This window comes from Triticum dicoccoides, chromosome 3B (assembly GCF_002162155.2).
Source record: "Triticum dicoccoides isolate Atlit2015 ecotype Zavitan chromosome 3B, WEW_v2.0, whole genome shotgun sequence".
In the NCBI taxonomy this organism is placed as follows: Eukaryota; Viridiplantae; Streptophyta; class Magnoliopsida; order Poales; family Poaceae; genus Triticum; species Triticum dicoccoides.
The window spans coordinates 316316530-316325863 of NC_041385.1; positions in this window are offsets into that span (position 1 = coordinate 316316530).

The following is a 9334-nucleotide window of genomic DNA, read 5'->3' on the forward strand; positions in this document are numbered from 1 at the left end:
GCTGGATGAACATGACCCTGTGGAGGGATGGATGAATAGGACGACCCCGTGGAGGGCTGGATGAATAGTAGACGGTGGAGGGTGCCCGTGGAGGGGTGGTTCAACAGTAGCCGGTGGAGTAGCGCGCGCTGGAGGCTGGATGAACAGGAGCCCGTGGAGGCTGGAGGAGGTCAACGGTAGCCCGTGGAGGCTAGAGGAGGTCGACGGTGGAGATGAGCAGTATCCCATGGAGTCCCATTTTGCGGTACGCCACACCCCTCCCGATGAATAGGACCCCTGTTTCGACCGTAGTGCTCCAACACAAGTCCGTTTCGTCCGTTTTGCGGTACGCCACACCCCTCCCGATCAACAGGACCCCCGTTTCAACCGTAGGAGGTCTGTTTCCTCCATTTTGCGGTACGCCAGACCCCTCCCGATGAACAGGATCCCATTTCGAACGTGGTCGGTCGAACACAAGGTCGTTTCCTCCATTCTGCGGTACACCAGGCCTCGTTTCCATCGCCTGTTCCGTCAAAGCCCTCCCGATGAACATGATGACGCATTCCATTCCGACCCAGTCGGTTGGCTCCCCATGAACACGACGACGACGCTATTTCTCCATTCCGACCCAGCCATGTACACGAGCCCTGGCCGTACGTATGTGCGAGTAGGCGTTCGAGACCCCGCCCATACACATACATGGCCGTATTTTCTTTCTTGCACACTGGCTTCAGTACCTACGTGTACATGCTACGTGCGCGCCTCTACTACAGTGCGTACGCGCCTATACTACAACGCGTACGCGCCTCTACTACGACACGTGCGCGCCTCTACATCGACCAGTATACATGTACGTACACGTTCGCGACCAGAATGACAATGCTATGTACGTTTCGACCAGGTGGGTCCCGACTATCGGGCACTTCCTTGCATGCGAAGATGTAGCTGGTGGGTCCCAGCAGTCAGGAGGGCGAATCGTTTTTTTTGCCCAGACACACTTCCTTGCGTGCGAAGGTGTAGCTGGTGGGTCCCAGCAGTCAGGGGGAAACGTTTTTTTGCGAAATACGTGGCCCGTCCGGTGGGTCCCTGCTCTCAGGTGGAGGAATCATTATTTTCCGTGTAATAAGGAGGCACTTCCTTGCTGCGGCCATGGACCCAGCTGTCAGCCTCTCCACGTACAGTCCACGTCCAATGGAAGTCGTTCCTTGACCACGTTGACCACGCCGCGCCGAGAGCACCAGGGTGGTGGACGACGGTGAGGCTAGGAAGGGGACGACGCGGAGCCAGGGAAGATGCGGTAGTGGATGCCCACGCGTAGAGGAGTATGACAGTTCACTCGTTCCGCTGCGGTGTGAGGCTGCCGTCACGGCAGAATAACAGGGGGTGTGGGCGAGTAGTAGGATGGCCTGGCCAGCGGTGGGAGTAGTAGGGGGCGGTGAGGCCTCCGCGGCATCACAGCTGACCACGGGCGGCAGGAGCATGCGGCACGACCGGCGCTGCTTTGGGCGGCTGGAGCAAGAAGACCAGAGGTTGAAGAAGCACTACGGTCGTTGGATGGATATCGTACGGTCACTGGAGCTAGATCATTCATATATTGACTAAAGTTGACAAAGGCCACCGTCCTAGTCAACTTAGTAGGCCCACAAGTCAGCCTCCCACCAAGGTGGGTCCCAGCTAGCAGGGGGGTATTCATTTTTTGTGCGTAATAAGGAGGCACTTCCGGTGGGTCCGAGTTGACAGCGGGGGGAATGTTTTTTCGCGAAATACGGTGGCCCGTCCGGTGGGTCCCAGGCTCCCAGCAGTCAGGGGGAAACGTTTTTTCTCGCGAAATACTGGTGGCCCGTCCGGTGGGTCCCTGCTATCAGGTGGAGGAATAATTATTTTCCGCGTAATAAGGAGGCACTTCCTTGCGGCTGCCGTGGACCCAGCTGTCAGCCTCTCCATGTACAGTACTCTTTCGATGGAAGTCGGTCGTTGACCACATTGACCACGCCGCGCCGAGAGCACCACCACGGTGGACGATGGCAAGGCCTAGGAAGGGGACGACGTGGAGCCGGGGAAGACGCGGCAGTGGAAGCCCGCGCAGAGAGGAGTACGAGGGTTCAGTGGTTCGACTGCGGTGTGAGGTGCCATCGCCGCAAAATAACAGGGGGTGTGGGTGAGTAGAGGGATGCCCTGGCCAGCGGTGGGAGTAGTAGGGGGCGCTGAGGCCTGTGCGGCGGCACAGCCGGCTGCGGGAGGCGGGAGCAGGCGGTCCCGCCGGCGCTGCTTTGGCGGCTGGAGCAAGAAGATCAGAGATTGAAGAAACACGACGGCCGTTGGATTGACATCCAACGGTTACGTCTGCTAGAATCGTTTGTTGACGTACATAATAACTAAAAAAATTCTTGCATACGCGTCAACTAAACAGGCCCACAAGTCAGACCACTCCCTCTTTTTTTAATAATTTATATATAGCTCATGGCAACTTCTTATGCAATTTATTGCAGTTGTTTTTTTGGTTGGCCACGGCCAATTTCGCATATTTCTGTGGGTTCCAAACTATTTTTAATACCGAAATGTCGAGCCAGATTTAAAGTACTTTGAAGATGTATCTAAATTAGGTTAATGTCTAGTGAAATAGGAATCTGGAAATGTGAAAAAATTCAGAAATTATAAAGTAATTGCTAATTTGTCATCTACTTTTATATTTACAACCCATTTCATATTACATTCAAGATTTGCAGGCGTCTTGAAAGAGTTGCAGCCCATCAGGGCGTAGAAAAATAAGTAGGCTTGGATTGGGTATTCTTCAGAAAAAATAAACTGGGCCCATTTTCACAAAGAAAAAATAGCTGGGCTGGTCACATGGTGAACATAAAATATAAGCCTGGGCTAGACGGGCCATAGCGCAGTTCAAACCCTACTCCGTCTCAACAATAACAAAAAAATACTGCTCGAGAAGCTACGTCCCAGGTGTCAGCCGATCTTGTGCTGTTCTCTTGTCTATTGATTATATACGCTCACAATGTCGTGGGTCCTAGATGTCAGGAACACACTAGGAGGAAGCACTTTATTTTTCCATACGCTAACGTGGTGGGCCCCTACTGTCATCCTCTCCACGTACTTCTGCCGATTCCTTTTGTTTGTTGACCATGTTGACAACACGAGAGGGCGGCGCTGCGGCGAGCGCACCAAAGCGCGCGGAGGACGTCGGTGTTAACGATTTAGGAGACGGTGGGGCAGCGATGCGTGCGCTGAGGCGCAGCCAGCCATGGGAGACGGAAGCAGGCGGCCCCGCCGGCGCTGGTTTGGTTTTGGCGGCTGGAGGAAGACTGGACTGAAGAACCACGACATACTGTAAAAGTAGCAGGAGTACTTAACAACCTTAACTGAAACCAGCAGGGGCACTTAACAACCAAAGCTGAAAGCAGTATGAGTACTTATACAGGTTCACCCGTACAAAGCACGCCTCGAATAGTGCTACTTTGCCTACAGTTAACCAAGGGTGAGGCCGCCAAGCCCCAAGACAAGGCCCAGGCGCCACCCCACGCATCCACAACCTTCTGAAAGCGGCTTCATCTCGCAATGTGGTCAATAAACAGGATATTCGCTTTAGAGCCATGGAAAAGCATGAACATAATATTCTGTCCTATTCTCCAAGATGGACGAGCCTTCATTATTTGAGACCAGCCATGAATAAGTATCTTTTCACCTGCAAGCGGAATTGAGTAGGTCGACATAAACATCATGTTGTGACCAAGCGCAAGTCTGACCCAACCATGGTCAGGCATCTGTATAGGAACAATAGAACTGGGCAGTTTCTGTTTCAAGAAGATCACAGCCGTAAAACTGTGTATAAGCAATAGTTTATGAACAACATATATAACAGAAAACAGCTCGTACCATAAGTTTCTCGACACAGTTGGACCTGTTCAACGAGTGCAGCAGTGGCACACATATCCCACGTGGCCTTCCATCATTGAAACGCCCCACAAGGACCTCAAGACGATCAATAAAGTGTAGGAACTTGTGGATGTCGATCCAGTCAACTTCAGTGCCATCGGTAACAGCTGAGTTACTACAGAGTAACAAACGAGCAGACTGCTTAACTCTGAAAAAACCTACATGTGCCATCAATTATAAGAAAATATTAGTTAGAAGTAGCATCTTCGTGAGAGATTCGTTGCTACTTCTAAAGTTAAATTGTGATTAGTTATACAGAATAGGTGGATTAAGAAGTAATCGAGGCACCAAGCAAGAACCAGATACAAAACTAACATGGATGAACAATTGAAACGACGTCGGGGTGGAAGATCGCAGTGAAGATGAGACCAGGTTCTGCTATTTCCATCAACATTCATGCGCCAACTTTCAGTCCGTAACACTTGAGAAAGTTTATCCAAGTTCGGCCATAAAAAAAGCAGCAATCTTCTTGGTTCATGAACCCAACTCGGAACTTATATCCATGGCTTGTCTTCACTGTGACCATTAAACTAGTGTATTCAGTTATGGCAAGGCCGAGCATCTTGAGTACATGTGTTCTGGCAGAGCAAATAATACACTGCAGGAAAAATAATATGAGAACATAGCATGTTCAAAAAAAAACCACCCTCCCAGATAGAAAAGAGGATTCTAGGAACATATTGTGCACGTTTCAAAATCCTGTGTTAGGATGAGAAGGAACAAGTGTGGCGTCTCGCCGTGGGCGCAGAAACCTGTAGGGTACTCGCACTTTGGGCACTTCAAATGAAACACACTAGATTCAGTTGGAAGAAAAATGCATCAATGGCGGCGGCTGCCATCCTAGGATTACCTGTGACCAAGGGACTTGGATTTATCGGGGATGGATGAAGAATTTGTACCTGGTTCTCCATGAGAAAACGAGCAGACTGCTTAACTCTGAAAAAACCTACATGTGCCATCAATTATAAGAAAATATTAGTTAGAAGTAGCATCTTCGTGAGAGATTCGTTGCTACTTCTAAAGTTAAATTGTCATTAGTTATACAGAATAGGTGGATTAAGAAGTAATCGAGGCACCAAGCAAGAACCAGATACAAAACTAACATGGATGAACAATTGAAACGACGTCGGGGTGGAAGATCGCAGTGAAGATGAGACCAGGTTCTGCTATTTCCATCAACATTCGTGCGCCAACTTTCAGTCCGTAACACTTGAGAAAGTTTATCCAAGTTAGGCCATAAAAAAAGCAGCGATCTTCTTGGTTCATGAACCCAACTCGGAACTTATATCCATGGCTTGTCTTCACTGTGACCATTAAACTAGTGTATTCAGTTATGGCAAGGCCGAGCATCTTGAGTACATGTGTTCTGGCAGAGCAAATAATACACTACAGGAAAAATAATATGAGAACATAGCATGTTCAGAAAAAACCCACCCTCCCAGATAGAAAAGAGGATTCTAGGAACATATTGTGCACGTTTCAAAATCCTGTGTTAGGATGAGAAGGAACAAGTGTGGCGTCTCGCCGTGGGCGCAGAAACCTGTAGGGTACTCGCACTTTGGGCACTTCAAATGAAACACACTAGATTCAGTTGGAAGAAAAATGCATCAGCGGCGGCGGCTGCCATCCTAGGATTACCTGTGACCAAGGGACTTGGATTTATCGGGGATGGATGAAGAATTTGTACCTGGTTCTCCATGAGAAAACCCTATGCAATCGCCGAGAGGGGGTTTTCTCTGAACAAGCAGACGAGGGAGAAGGGGATTCAGGCCCAGTGAAATATTGCCGCTTCGTCCGTCCAGCTTACTGCTAAAGATGGAAAGGGGGGGTTGTGAATTGACGGCTCATTGGGCATTACTGCGGTGCTATGACCGATGTGTGTCTACTGTGAAGTTGTGCACTCTAATTTTTGCATATGGCATGTGGACCCCGTTGCCGGTTGCCCCAGATATCAGCGAAAGGAAGTAGAAAGACAGGAGTAACTAGTTACACATAAATATATTATTTGACAGAGAGATACTCCCTCAGTAAAGAAATATACAAATCTTTTATATCACAGACAGACTCACCTTGCCGAGAAATATACTCCCTTTGCAACGCACGGGCATTATGGGGGTTCAGCTTTTTTATGGGGGTTCAGCTGAGAATATAATACTCAGACATGCTCACGGTTCTGGACTTTGGGCCGCAGGCCGACCCTACATGTTTGGGGGCCCATGTGTTCTACCTCAGCACTTTTCATATTGCAAGCGATCCGTACGGCGCTGGTTTTAGATGCTGTTGCAAGGCGAATACACAAAATTGAATAAAGCACGACAGCTGTTGGAATGAAATTGAATGACAGTTCCTAACCAGCAATCAGAGATGCAATTCTATCAACGATATACCATGTGATAAATAATACTGTCGTGCTACTTATACACATAGAACACTTGTTTCACCATGCCAGATTATTACATCAAAATCTCTTGGAGGATAGATCAGTTCGGCAGTTGCGTGCTGCTATTGAAGAATTTCAAAGTTGATTTGGACCAGCTCTCCTTGCCGAGAAAGTTCGATTTTGACATCATCCCCTACCGCAAGATATGATTTAGATTTGAACCTTGACCATCCTTTAGCATCAATCATCATGCGACCATCCTTTGTACTTACGGTATATTGAGCAGGTTCATTCATACCAAGGTTGCGCATGGTAAGAGAAACTTGGCCGCGGTCGCCCGGATTGTTGAACGACTCCCTCGTTGCTCTAGGAATTCTCTGTTTGCAAACAAGAAGACATACCCAAACAGATAGATCAACACAGTGAATCATGTGAAACAACATGGAAAGAAAAAAGAACGAAGCACTTGGGCGGCCAATGCTTACCAAGAAGGTGGACATGTCGGTTTTTGTAAGGACTTTGATATATGAAGTGTGAATTGCAGCCATGTCTATTGCCGGTGCAACTGCACGGGCCGGAGCAGATGCAAGTGCAAGTGTTCGTGCAGGTGCCGAAGCCGCTGCTGCTCCCGGAGATGGTGCTCCTTGTAGAGCTGGTGCCGGTGTCGATGCCCGATCCTCCGGTAGATCAGACTGATCCGCTGACGTGGTCGGTGCCCAATCCTCAGGTGGATCAGACTGAGCTGCTACCGCTGTCAGTGCTAGAGCAACTGCCGGTGCTCGATCCATTGCTGAAGGCGGCACCAATGTGTGATACAACGGCGATCGTGTCTGGTCTGCTATGATGAGCTTTCTAACTTGACTAGGATCCATGACCGTGATCCAGTTTTTTCTTCATTTCTTTTAAACGCGAGAAGGACTAATTGTGGCATTTTTGTTAAACCAAACTGCAGTTCATCATAGGGATTCAGCTTGTACTCAGACAATAGACTGATCCAATTTTTTCCAGTAATATAAGTGATGGACAGTGCCTTCGTTACTGACACGACATAGGAAGTGAAACCTGCAAAAATAGCCATCGTAGAGCAAACCAAACGGTTTATTCTGTGATGAATGTCACATGGAAAAACCTGCATCATAAAATTGCAAGAAAAGAAAGAAAAAATGACATTAAATCAATAAGATTTAGACAGTAAATCAATAAGATCTACTTGATGTGACACTAGTGAATCCTTACTAGGAAATCACTATGTTGAAGTACTAAACAGAAGATTGATCATCCAACTACGGGTGGCATGCAGGGGCCCCGCCTACTCCCACAAGCAGGACAGTCCAAAGGTCGTGACAAATCATATGGACCGAACATCCATGGGACTGGAAATCCTGGTGGGTGCGATAAACCCTGCAATGCATACAGATATTGGAGTGTAACCATAATTGATAAACCGTCCTCACAAAAAATATGATCTGGGTACTTCAAAATATACTGACTGGATTGAGTGGAGAGACATTAACATAGACCGTTATCAGGACTGACCACACACCAAAAGCGACAGTACTAATAAATAATACAGGGTTCACAAACACAAATCAAGTACTGAACAATAGTACTTACTACAGACAAGCAAAGTTGCACTAACTAAACTCTGCAGACTATTTCTTGCCACCGACCTACGGGATGAACCCCGCATAACTGACTAGGCCATGGACTTCGTGAGAAATGTCTACATGCACCATCACCATCTTGTCAACCTTGGAGAACCTAACAGAGTGGTCTTTCCACTCATAAATATGATGATGAAGACAGGCCGCATCAGATTTGTTGGGAAGCTTTACAAGAACCACACCCTTCGTAATCGAAGGCACATCCAGGAAATTGTTGTGGTCAAGTACAGCCTCGAGAACACGCCTGACAACAAAGCTACAGGAAAACACTAGTTCAGGACACGTGGCGACAAGGACACAACAGCTGGATAGTTCAGCAGTAGAACTCATCGTCAGGTCTTCCAGTTCACATGGCATGACTTTGAGAACTTCATCTCCACCGCGGACCTAGTTCTAATTCAAACAGAAACCATATTTTATTACTACCTCCGTTCAGAAATATAAGATGATTTTCGATATTATACTCCATACATGACTACATATACGCACAGAAATGAGTGAACAAAGACACTAGAACAAGTCTTCAAAGGCATGAGAGCAGAGGGATTACTTGCAATATCCATAACACAAGTTACTGAGGCAAATATACCCTCTTCAAAGGTAGCATTGATGTTCATAAAGTACTCCCTCCATCCCAAAATTCTTGTCTTAGATTTGTCTAGATACGGATGTATCAAGTCACGTTTTAGTATTAGATACATCCGTATCTAGACAAATCTAAGACAAGAAATTTGGGACAGAAGGAGTAGTTGAAAGTAATCTATAAGAAATCAGTGTCAACCTCTCGCATGTTTTGGTCAAAAGAGGAATTTAGAACCGTCATTTGGCACACTAAAATCACATGCAAGATCACCCAGAAAGTTGTACTACTAGTACTAGTATTGCGTGTTAGATGAAAAAACACGATCAAGATCGAGAAAAAGATCGTCAACAAGAGACATTACCTGGACTTGCTTAACGAGGGATCCCGGAGAGGGGGGGCTTGGACAGGGCGATGGCTTTGAGCTTGTCTGCGGTAGTCTCAGCGGGGTGCTTGCACTTCTTTGTACCATGAGCCTCGACGGTTTTGGCCAGAGCCATAGACATCACGTCGGCCGGTGCTCCAGCGTCCATCCAAGAGAGGAAGCTGAGAGAGAAGAGTGAAAGGAGAAACGAGATGAGGGAGAAGCAAAGTGAGTGGGGGTTTTCTTCAAGAGAGGAAGCTGAGAGAGAAGAGTGAAATGATGGTTGCTTCGTCCATCCAACTTACTGCTGGAAAGGAGGGGGTTTTGTTATTTGACGGCTCATTGGGCATTACTGCTGCGCTTCGATCGGGTAGTCTACCGTCACTCTACTACGGAGTAATTTAGTGCATGGCTGGTGGATC